This window comes from Dermacentor andersoni, chromosome 1, assembly GCF_023375885.2.
Source record: "Dermacentor andersoni chromosome 1, qqDerAnde1_hic_scaffold, whole genome shotgun sequence".
Taxonomy (NCBI): domain Eukaryota; kingdom Metazoa; phylum Arthropoda; class Arachnida; order Ixodida; family Ixodidae; genus Dermacentor; species Dermacentor andersoni.
Window position 1 is genome coordinate 65,546,378 of NC_092814.1, and position 12,580 is coordinate 65,558,957.

Below are 12,580 nucleotides of genomic sequence, written 5' to 3' on the forward strand. Positions count from 1 at the left end.
CTGCTCTCATTTGGAACACTTCATGTTTGGGACGCATTTTATTGATATGGAGGTGCTTGCTTAACAGATGTAAGCACATATTGGCATACTCACTCACTTTTCTTCGTGCTTGCCAATCAGCTTCTTTTTTTTGGCTCACCACCTCTTCTGGAAAAATGGCAGTTGTGCACACATTAAACATTTGCAGTTTTCTCTCATTTCGTTTTGTAAGAGAAGAGTAATGGGCTAAGAGCTTAAGCCGGTATTACAGCTCAGTGGCTGCCGACGAAATTTTGTCTTTGCTCTGGGTTTTTCACTTGTGTGCAAAACATACGCTTGAAATTTTCAGTCAGCTTGTCTGATATCCTGTTGATGCTGCTGACAAGTTTTGCATACTTAACCAAAAAGGAAAGGCAAAATATTTTGTTAATGGGTGCTTTCCTGTCTTTTTAGTCTTACGTAACAACAGATGCATGGAACACGCCCAAGTGTTCTCTTGTTTCCATGGCAGTGCTCAAGATCTCTGTTATTTCAAATTCCTGAAGACCAGCACTCAGACGAAGACGAAGAAAAGAGTGACACACACATTGCACTGACTAGCAGCTGTATGAGTTTGAACTATGCTACACCAACCGGCCCAAGTTTCTACCCTACTGAGGCTCTGTTATGTTGTTAGCAACAGCGGCACCATACATAACAGGTGAACTCTACATAGATGTTATAGCAATTGAGTGAACAAAGAGCTTGTTCATTTTCACATAGAGTCATATGTATCTTATACTTAACACTTAACAGCACACCAAAGATCGCTCTTGTTTCTGTGCCTTTGTAAAGCAGTCTGTACCAGTTCCGATGCTATCTCTGCAACAGTTTTCATTGCACCTTTGAGTGATATGATTTATACTCCTGTCACTCGGCAAATTTAATGTCATTTGCAATTAATGACATTTACTAGTAATGCCATTTGTTTGCTGTCACATGGTAAAATGTAACGACATTAGTTGCAAATGACATTTTCAAACGAATGAGTTTGCCAAACTCATTCGCATTGGTTTTGGAACCAAATGTGTATCTTTTGACACTAGGAGCCTACTGGTCATCTTCGCAAACAGTACATGCTTTTTCATTGCTAAACAAAAAATAACTATTGTTCTGTCAATTAGTATTGCCTAATTATTTAATGACATGTAAGTGTATCTTGGTGCATAAATACAGAAAGCTACTTTCACTCCAGTGACTTGACGGCTGTCTTTGGCTTTGGGTGTGGAATTCGTGTTTGTTCGCACTGGAGCATTGGCCGTGGCCACTTCGATTGACTTGACATAAATGCACGCGCCGACGATGTGGATATTAGGAGCCTGCATGCACATCAGAATGACAATGACATGCAACTTCCATTCTCATTCCTCTTCAGAACGAAAACAGATAGGATGCGCCCATCGTGCATTCCGCCATGTTGCTTGCCTAATCTTTGGCTTGGCGTGACTCAACTTGGTTGGCAGTGTCGACGTGTTAGTACAGTCGAACCCGGCTATATCGAACTTGCAAAAAAACGTCTATCAGTTCGATATAGAGCATAATTCGATATAAGCCTGCTAAATGATTGGATGTCATAAAAGCACATACCATTTATAAGATCACTTTATTGATGGAATTAGCTTAGTTTCGCACGAAATAGTCCTGCATTTTCTTCTGCATGGGCAATTTTGCTGCCAGCAACGCACACACTTCTCCACATTGTCGAAGGAGTCGGAGCAGCTGAGGCCGCAACCTTCCGCATTCGCGCAAAAGCACCGGACTAGTGCAAGTGCACCAATCACTTCGGAGGATGCGGGCAAAGGACCGTCGTTGCTTTCCTCATTGTGCCCAATTTCACTTGTGCTCGATACAATGTCAGCAATGTAGTCTTCGTTTTCGGGCTCTCCTGTGGTCGCGACACCATCATTTGCGCTAACCAACTCGTCCACCATTGATTTGTCAACAGCTTCCGGAAATTCTGACAGCTCGCTCCAAACTTTGGCAACACCGGCAATGGCTTCGTTGCATTCATCAGAATTTGCAGTCATCACCGAGCACGCGGAAGCTGGCACGGCTGAAGCAATTTCGGGTGAACCACTTGTACACAGCCGTGCGTATGCGTCGGGCGCCACGGGCGGCAGGTCGCGAGTTTGGCCGCTTTAGCCTGAATCGCCCCTTATTCTTCAAGATCGTGCTGAGAGTGCTCCTCGGAATCTGGCATGCTGCAGGGACATCCAACTTGTCGCCGCGTTCGAACCGATTTATGGTTTCGAGCTTCATGACGAAAGCCGAATTCTGTCGCTTCATCACGGCTACAGTGCAGGAGAAGGCCTACAAGACACATACGCAAGGAACCAGAAAAGCAGCGAGACAACTCGCACTTTTGCCATCTTGCACGAAGAGGGCACAAGAGCCTCTGATTCAGCGTTGCCAGATTGGAAAATCGGCACGACACCAGAAACTTGCGAAAGTTTCCCCAGATTTCACCAGAAAATAAAATTGCCTTAAAATGCACAGTAATGGCCAAGAATTAACATTCGTCAAGCACTCATTTTATTATGTATATAAAATCATGATGAGAAGCCTTTAATCATCCCTTGGAGCATAGTAAATGTCTGAAGGAAACCAGCGTAGCATATCGTCTGTGATGATGAGGAGCCTGTAATCATCGCTTGGAGCATCGTAGATGCCTGAACGAAACCTGCGTAGCATATCCTCTGTGATAGTGAACTTCACGCAACATCCCTCTCTGGAGGCCAACGTTGTGCGAATTCGTACAATGGAATCCAAAGTTTTCAGCGACATTTTGTTCCTGTACTTCGTCTTAACACACGTGACCTGACTGAAGGCACGCTCCACCAGTGCATTCGACACTGGGCAAGAAAGACATGCCAGTGCATACAATGCAAGGTCCTGGTAGGGCTTTTCCCCCATGCCATTTTTAAACTTCAAAATTATAGCCCAGAATGTTGCAGAATCCTCAGGAAGTTTCCCGTCGAAGACGGCCTGCGCAGCAGGTTTTTGTGACAGCGAAATGAGCGGAGCATCAGCATGTGTGTTGGCTGGCCACTTGACGCATTGCCGATGGCCCGGTGTTGCTCTTCCCGCGCTTCCCACGGTAAATTTATTCCTCCACTAGAACAGCCTGTGCCGTCTATTGAAACGACTTATAAACATACGTGCGTTGAAACCTAGCGCTAGCATCACACGCTAGCACAAACCTTAGCTACAGTAAGCTTTATGGTTCACTGTACTCTAACGGTAGCACAGCAACACAGGGATTTCATGAGGAATAAACAAATACAAATATAGGCCTTAGAATCGTGGGGGCCGCAGGCGCTACCTAGTGTTAAATGTTTGAATGAGCAGCGCGGGTAGACAGTAATTTCGGTAGAGTGGTTTTCCCCAGATATCACCAGATTTTGTCTGGTGTAGTAGTTTGTTGGCCTGGCCACCAGGAGCTCTACATTTTCACCAGATTTCCGAAATCTGGTGGCCAATTTCACCAGATGGCAACGCTGCTCTGATTGGCTGTCTGTGCAAGCACTGCGGGTGGGCCAGGATCATCTTTTGCAGGGGGGTGTCGACAGCTCGCTCAACGCAGTGCAGTCACGGTAGGGAGAGTGGTTGGATGGAGCCGTGCCGCCGGGTTTCCCCGCCACCACGAGGGAAAGCCAACTTCTGGGGGCATTTTTTCACAGCTTGACGTTCGATATATCGGGAGTCGCTGCTATTTTTGTTCGATGTAAGCGGAATTTTTGCTATATATACTCATTGTAACTATACCTTGTCCAGAAATTGTTCGATATATAGAATAATTCGACGTAAACGGGTTCGGTATAGTCGGGTTCGACTGTAATCCAAAAGCACGGTGTGTAAGGGAGGATCACAGATTCCAACGGAATTTAGCATATTGGAAAATAATTATTGTAGAAAAATGGCTGTGATGCTATTTTTGCCTCTCTTTTCTTTTTTTTACTATTGTCACTGTAATCATGTTCAAATGACATTAGTTTTCGTTGTGTGACAGCGTGTGGTTATAATAACATTAACCGCAACAAATGTAATTCGTTGGAAATGACATTAGACTTGTCGTGTGACAGGGGTATTAGATAGGGCCGGTATCTGTTTAACAAAGTTTACACACAAATAATTTTATCACATCTTGATTTGCTAAAAGAAGTAATACATATGCATATTTAAAATAATGCCATATGTGTTATGCAACAAAACCAACTCTGTGCTATGCAGCAAAAGCCATTAGGTCCCGTAAGCCAAACAGGAATTTGAGCCAGAGAGAAAGCTGATCCATTGTTTGGCACTAATCTTGCTGGGTGCAAGACTAGTGCGGATGGATCCTGATCAAATTAGAAGTACACAGTGGACAAAATATGTTCTTTTCCCAAGGCAAATGGCTAGTTCTCCACCCTACTTCTCTTTGCTGCTTGCACTTTCTGAGGTGCAGTGTGCACACTATGTTTCTTGGTTATGCAAGTGTTGTCTACTTTCAGTTGGATTGAATAAGCATGTATGGCCTCTCTTGCAAAGTAATTGCAAAGAATGCATCAGAGCGAACCCAGTGTAGTGCACCTGGTTCGTTCCAACACATTCTGTGCAATTACTGTGGCAATGGTAAACTCTAGGCGAAGATTAGGTGCGCTGCTCGACTCTGCTAGCACATGGTTGTTCCCTTAACGTATCTGCTCCACATAGATGCACAATAGTTCACCGGCGCCCTTGAGGCAGAAGTAGAGCATGCTATTGGCAAACCATAATGCAGCAAGTCCATCTTGTGCCAGAAGAAAGCAGTGCTGTAGCTTATTTATTTCTGTAGAATCAAACCATATTCTTAACTTTCATTGCCATTGTTATCGATCATTTCTTTGATTTCATGCAGGGTGGCAAGTGTTCCTTTTCCTCGGCTGCACTGTGCAGTCAAAATAATGTATAGAAACACAGCAGCAACAGATGGTTCACATTGTTAGCTGGAAGCACTGCCTTGAAAGATATTCTGCATTTATTTCCTTCCTGATTTTATTTTTTACAAGCAAGCAAATGACGGATTTTTCAGACCTGCTAGATTATTAAGACCGCGTGGCAACACCACTTTCTCTATGGAAACCTCTTTTAGAAAAAACCTAGAGCGAAGGAATGATTGATGCAAAGAAAGTGACACAACACAAGTGCTCATCTCACAACTGATTTGTACTGTCCACACGGAAAAAATATATTCAGCTTAGACCACTTTATGACATAACTGCTTAAAGTATAGAACCAGCTATAAAACGACCTTTTCTGACTCACGTTTACCCTCCCACAAAACTCCATTTATATGCATACTGCTCATAGTGCAGACGCGAGACAAAACACTGGTTGTAATGCGGCTTCTGGGGGAAAATCCTTCAGACTAGTGCAGCAGCAAGCATGCTTCTCAAGTAGGTGCACCGCTGATGGGAGGAGAATGAAATGAGGGTACTGCAAAGGAGGAGACATGGAGCAAATGAACAAGGAATGATAAAAAAAAAATGCGGCAACGGCAGCGCGATGCAGGTGTGCAGGGGTTGCTTAGTCAACGGAGAAACCTTTCCTTGAGTGCTGTCAGTTTAAGCAGTATTGCTTAAAGCAGGAGCCTTTAGGCTTTATGTCCACATGCGAGCTTTCACCGTTACTACCAATACGCGCACATAGAAACTTGATAGGTGTTCACAGTACTTGGTTGTCGCAGCTAATCGCCCAAGAAACCAAACTTCGCTTCACACATGCTGCGGTAAGTTCAACCTGTGTGTGCGATCACATGCCTAATCTCTATTTCATCATCTATCGATACGAACATACATATTAAGAATGAGCTTCCCATGACGGCATGCTGCCCAGCACCCCTGCTGGCTAGGCCTAACCAGCATGCCTTGTCAAGAGCCGGTGACCAAATGGTCACCATCACAGTGACTCGAATGGCAGCAATTTGATTTGCTGTCGCCATGTTTTTGACATCGCATGCATAGGAATCAGTCCCAGAAATGAAATGAGACACTGTACGGCATCCAAAATTTCGGCTGCCTTTCTATATCAATTCTGTGGAGTTGATGGCAACGCTAGGGAAATTTATAATTATCCAACAAGTCTTTGAATAATGAATAATCGAGTGAATATTAACGACTCCGGTGACTTACGCTATAAGCTGTCTATGCTGTATACAGATACATTGCACATGCCAAGAATAGCTGAAAACAAACATCAAAGGCACATGTCTAATAATGATCAATGAAGTTTAATTCTCTATCACGAAGTAACAAGTTTCTGTGCTCCAGTCTTTTCTGGGAATGCAATACCAACTAGCCCACCTATGCATTCTATTCTATAGAACCATGGCAATCAAAATTTTGGACCCCATACAGTGTGTTGCTCAATTTTTCAACCTAGTGGCATAGTGGTTTTGGCATTGTGCTGCTAAGTTCTAGGGTGCAAAATCAAATCCATGGGCACGAGGCTGCATTTTGATGAGGGCAAAATGTAAAAACGCCCGTGAACCCCAGGTTGTCCAATTTATTCCATAGTCCCCCACTACAGCATTCCATCATTTCGGCATGTAAAACCTGTGGGGGTTCCACTCTGCGTGCGGCTAGGGCTGAAGGCGAGCTCCAGTCCTGCAGGTTAGGGGCCCGGCATCCAATGGAGTGGGTCTCCCCTGGTGGCGCTGTTTTATACCTTTTTACCTCTGAGAGGGGAATGTCCGCCTCGCCCGTCAGATACCTTCCCGCGAGTCAGGGATGAAGGGTGAACGCCGCGTCGTGAGAGCGAGGGAGAACCGGGAGAGGGCGTAGTGCACCGCTCCCGTGTCTATGCCGGCCCTTAACGCGACCGCGACGACGTGAAGAAAAATGGGCACGTGTGCTCCCCACAAACCCTAGAATTTAAGTATATTTTTAAAAATTTTTTTAGTGTGATCTGTGGCGACGATGTGTGAAACATGGTGGGCATAAACAAAGTTCTATGGATTATGGTTCGAACCATAATCCATAGAACTTTGTTTGCACCCACCATGTTTCACACACTCATTAGTCAGCCTGTTCCACTGTTCAAAAGTTTGGACATAAAGAGTTAGCATATACATTTATCTTAGTTTGGTGCTCTAGGATATTTTGACCATCGTGCCTCATAATCAGATCATGGTTTTGGCACATAAAGCCCCAGAATTTCATTATTTTGACCATGTATTTTACATCTTTGTTGACTATGCACTATATTGCAACTTTGATCGGCAGCTTTGTATGGAATGGTGCTTGTTAGACTTAGCAGCTTAGAAAGAATGGGGGTGCCACAACTAATTTATCAGTAGATCTACCGATTTATTCTACAGTTTAGTCATTCAGTGTTAAATTTTCAAAAATTCTCCGATCATCGCAATACTCTCTAATGCGAAATTAGAGCGCCGCTCTATACGTGTTTTCATTTCGCGACATATCGGCTGGCGCCGGCAGTCTGTGTCGTGCCACACGTTGTAAACGGAGCCATGTATGGCGTGACTGCCACACTAATCTGGGAATCGCAAGAGCCAGCACATGGGTGGTGCATTGGCACGATTCACAGCAGAAGCCGCTGCAAGACCTGACAGACGACTCGCGCTACTCTTGCGCCATCTCGTAGCCATCTTTGCTGCACTAGTCTTTTCACCATATCCTTCTCCTCCATTTTCTCTCTCATGGTTCCGCTACACTCTCTTCCTTTGCTTTCCTCCTCGCATCTTTCATCCCCCGCTGATGCTTGCTGAGAAACGGCCACCTAAAGGCTGTGCTCTATTATTTATTTGGTACATGCTGCTAGCCTTAACGAAGGCTTTGGCAGGAAAGGGTACATTCATAAAAGGGAAAATACATAATTCATACAGGGTTCAACGATAATCGTTTACAAGAGGCCTTGGCTTTGGTTTAAAAACAAGCTTATACATACTCACGTACAGCATTCATGGTGACAATAGAACATAATGTAAAAACCACATTTCATCATGTAGCAACAAAGATATGGTTAGACAGCTTAGACAAAAAAGAATCGAGGGTTGTACAATCGACAACTTCTTGTGGTAACATATTCCATTCTCTGATAGCTTGCGGGAAGTATGAATATCTGAAGGTGTCATTGTGAAACCTATACTCAGATAATTGTTTATTGTGTTTCGTTCTTGTAATTCTAGCGTTAGAGTGTACTAAAAACTTATTTTTGCCTATTTTTAGGGCATTGCTCTGGAGAATAAACAGGAATTTTTGTCGGAGATATCTAGCACGATCGCTAATTGTTGGGAGTCCGGCTAAGCGTAGAAGTTCAGTTGGGGAATCTTGACGACGGTATTTATTATAAATGAATCTTACTGCTTTTCTTTGTACGTTCTCTAACTTCGCTATGGCACATTTAGTGTATGGAAACCAGCATATGGCGCCGTATTCTATAACGGAGCGAATGAGTGACGTGTACGCGAGTAGTTTGGTGTTGGGTGAAGCATATCTGAGGGACCGTTTGAGGGAAAAAAGCGCTGAGAGTGATTTTGTTGCCACGTATGACACGTGTTTGTTCCATTTTAGATCAGAAGAAATAATTATACCTAAATGCTTGTATTCTTCTACCCTATGTAGTTCTCCTTGCTGAATTTCATATGGAAAGGTTAGTGGTTCTTTCTTTCTCGTTACTGTCATGCAGACAGTTTTTTCTGCATTTAGCGTCATCTGCCAGTCTTGACACCATTTTGCTATATTTTTAAGTGCGTCATTCAGAACAACCTGATCATCCTTGGTCTGTATTGGTTTATAAATAATGCAGTCATCTGCGAACATGCGTACCGTTGCGTCAATGCCATTTGCGATGTCGTTAATAAAATAAAACCTATCTATTTTCAGCCTGTTTCATAAAACTATGGCACAAGCTAGAACTTTTTCAAGTTTAATTTTACTTGGCAAATATTATTGATACCTTGTTCTGACAGTCACTAGCACCTTAAAAAGATCCTGAAGCACGCCTCGTACTTGGTGGAAAAAAAACATTCTGTGGATAGCATATGCTGCTGTGAACTTCTGAGCCAAACTTTGCACATGGAAGTCGCAAGAGGAGCATGAAGTCACCTTTTTCTCAAACGTCCTTTTCAACAGAAGTCATCTCCTCACTCTTTATTGAGCTGCCACATTTCATCATATTGCAGATTCCCATTCGCTGCTGCTGTTGGCCAATGGCTTACAGCAATCAAGAAGGGTGTTTGAATCAATGCGCTTCTTCCTACTGTTACTGTTTTTATTTATTGGCGCAGTTTAATAAACAGGCTGAAGGAAGTGAAGATCTGCGTTTCAAATTTCGATACCAAGTTGCGTACTTCCGGAAGTACGACTGTCCTACTATTGCCGACTATAGCCTGCTAACGCTCGGCCATGCCCACTTGTGTAAGAATGAAACATTGGACACACTGCTTATCAGTGTGGTAGCCATTGGGTAGCATTATTTTTCATCAGATTTGAACACAGAACTAGCATCGACCCATGCAAAACTTATGGTCAGACCAGACGGATGCTTGCCAGAGCATGCTCACTCCCTGCTGCTCCTGGCTAGACTTCATCGCAGACTTTGCTTCATATTGCACTGATGACAGCACTCTAAATATGCAATTTGGATGTGGCTACTACCCATGAGTCTAGCTGGTGCAGGAAAGAGCGGCTCTACAACACGTAGCATGGCCCGACTGAAGCACGTGAGCACAAGTGCACACTCCAGCCCTGTCATGCACATAGTTCACCTCTACAGTTGCACGTAGCTGTGTTTGTAGTGGGCTTCTTTGATTTTCCACTTCTGGCTACCTGTGGGCTGCCAGAGCCAGCCAAGAGCGGCTTTGTTTTTCTCAGGTTCCACCACCCACCGTGTGGCACACTTCTGCTGTGCGTTGGTTTTGCTTGGGCTGGACGGTTCTGGCTATCCGCGGGTGGCCAGAACCAGCCAGGATGATTTTGGCCTGACTGCTCTCTGGAAGTTCTCTGGCTAGCAGATGCCAAAAAGAGGCGAAGAGTGCTCACTGGCATCTTTGTGGGTACTTGACGGATGGCAGTGTTGGCGCTTGAAGACTTTTGCCTCGTTCAGCCAACTGGTAGCTGTCACCTCCGGATTGCATTACTTCTAGTGTTATCTACCAAGGTTCTAACACACTGGACTGCCTTACGAGGCAGTGCAGTACGAGTGGCCTCGAACCATTTAAACCTTTCTTTTGCGTGTGAGTGTGTGCGAATGTGTGTGTGTGCATGCGCGCGCCTTGTGAAGGCGTCTTCCTGACCGTTAACAGCGCCCCATGCTCTTGATCATGCGTGCATGCTATCTGCATCATGCTCTGTGGACATTGTAGTCCGCTAAGTTGTAGACACTCATCCTCACACATTGAGATGCCTTTTTGGTTCATCTTTCTCTGGTGGTATCCCTTTTCACATCTCTCGTGTATATGTGGGGATATTTCCTTTTTCTGCAATTAGTGAAGGCACCTCAGCTAGCCCGTGTTCACTCTGTCTCTCCATCATTTGCTTGAGTGCCAACTTGAAACCTATGTGTTTTATCTGTAGGCCATTGATGTTATAGGAATGCAGTAGTTGCATAATGGCCACACACTTGTTGCTCTCATGATCTGGCAATACTCCCCGCAGTGGTGTCTGCGCCAGCAGGTGTTTGGTGTATTGCGACACCACGTACCCGAGCACACAAGGGTTGGCCCCTCCTGGGTTTAACTTTGCGTGGCTTAGCCATGTCCGGGGAAAGGGGGATCCTAGGGGTTAAGCCAATGCCGAGTGTTTGGACCTTTAAGGCCCCTCAGTGGAGGCAGCACACCTCTTTGGGCCCGGCTTCACGTAGAGGGCACCCCTGGACTGACTCACCCGGGGAAAATCGGTAGTTGCCTTTTCTTGTCTCTCTCTCCCTCCAACCTTCGTCTTTCTCTCACTTTGCATCTTTTCTGTCTTCTCCTATCTTCCATTTACTTCCTTTCTCTGGGGCGGCAAGGATTGGCTGTATGGCTATCCTACCTTGGGTACACCATATTTCGTTACAGTGATGGCGTACGACAGGCGTCGTGCAGACTTCTATGCAAGCTCTGCCGCGTCCCCTCGTTGGGCTCCGTGGTGGGCGGTCAGCGTTGTTGCCGAACATACACATTTTTTTCTTTTGGCAGCGCAAACTTCCGTTGTCTATGATCAGCATCTGAAAAGATGCCGCACCGAAGCACCGTTCCAATTCTCCTTTCGGAGCAACGCTTCATCATTTCCCAAGTACTATGTAATCCACAGCGCAAACAACGTACCAATAAGAAAGCTCTCATCATTCCTGGTGGCCAAATGCCTGAAAGACAAATTTGGACCGACATACGAAACCTCGAAAATGTCTAGCTGGGAACTCCTCCTAGAACTAAATGACAAAAATCAAGCGCAGAAGCTCTTGGAACTGACCAATATTGGCGACGTGACAGTGACAATTTCACCACACAGAATACAAGCAGAGGTGTGATATCAGAGGAGGACTTTCCTCCACTGAGCAATGAGAAACTGCTTGCGGGTTTCAAGGAAGAAAATGTGACCAAAGTACAAAGAATCGTCATCTGCAGAAATTACCAAGAAATCCCGACAAAACATGTCATACTTGCCTTTGGAACAAGCGTAATGCATACCTCGCTGGATGCAGAGTACGTAAAAGTAAAAGATCAGACCGTATATTCCGAACCCCTGACTGTGTTTCAAATGCCAAAGGTTTGTGCATGCTTCACATGCATGCCGAGGCCTAACCACCTGTGCTAAATGCAGCTCCAGTGGTCATCAGTCTGGCAACTGCACTTCTTCCCACATTGCATTAACTGCAAAGGAGACCATCCACCTTACTCACGGTCTTGCCCTTGCTGGAAAAGGGGAAAAGAAGTAATTGCGCTAACTGTGAAAAAAAAAAAAAAGAATCTTGTTCTTTGAAGCCAGAAAGCGACTATCGCACCTTCCGCGAAGAAGTTATGCCGATGTGACGCAGGTGGGGGCAGTGTCACAGAGGCCTCAGGAGTCCTCCGAGCCCACACACAGTGGTCCCGCAGTGACCACTCCCGTGGTGAAAGCAGCCAGTGCTGTTTCATCCTCTTCAAAGGGCCTGCAGACACCAGTTCCGCAGGGCCCTAAAATCAACCGAACCCCAAGGCCCGAGACACGTGTCTCAGTGTCCGATTCTTGGTCCTCCAGCGCCTCAAAGAGCGCGATGGAGGTCTATGCAAAAACCCCGGTGTCATCGAAGCCGAAGGACAAGTGCTCTCTTGAGCGTGGAAAGAGGGACAAAGTCCCAATAACCACTGTAAATAAGAAAGCAATAACATAAAGGTTATCACTCCTTTGTTATCACCTTCTTTACATCTATCTCACCTAACATCTTTCTTATCTCTTGCTCACTTGTAGTGCCATTTTTTACCTTTCAGTTCTAAAATGGCTTTTATTATCCACTGGAATTGCATTGGACTCTTACGCAACTTAAGTGACATCAAGTGCATGTTAAGTAACTTCTCTCCTGTGGCATTTTGCTTACAGGAAACAAACCTAGGTGAAAAACA

At 45.0% G+C, this 12,580-nt stretch overlaps 1 protein-coding gene across 3 annotated transcripts in view; it reads left to right on the top strand.

The window, feature by feature from the left end:
* Positions 1 to 12,580, top strand: part of E(z) (histone-lysine N-methyltransferase E(z)) — a 69,248-nt gene that overhangs the window by 5,171 nt on the left and 51,497 nt on the right. The gene's annotated exons all lie outside the window — the stretch shown is intronic.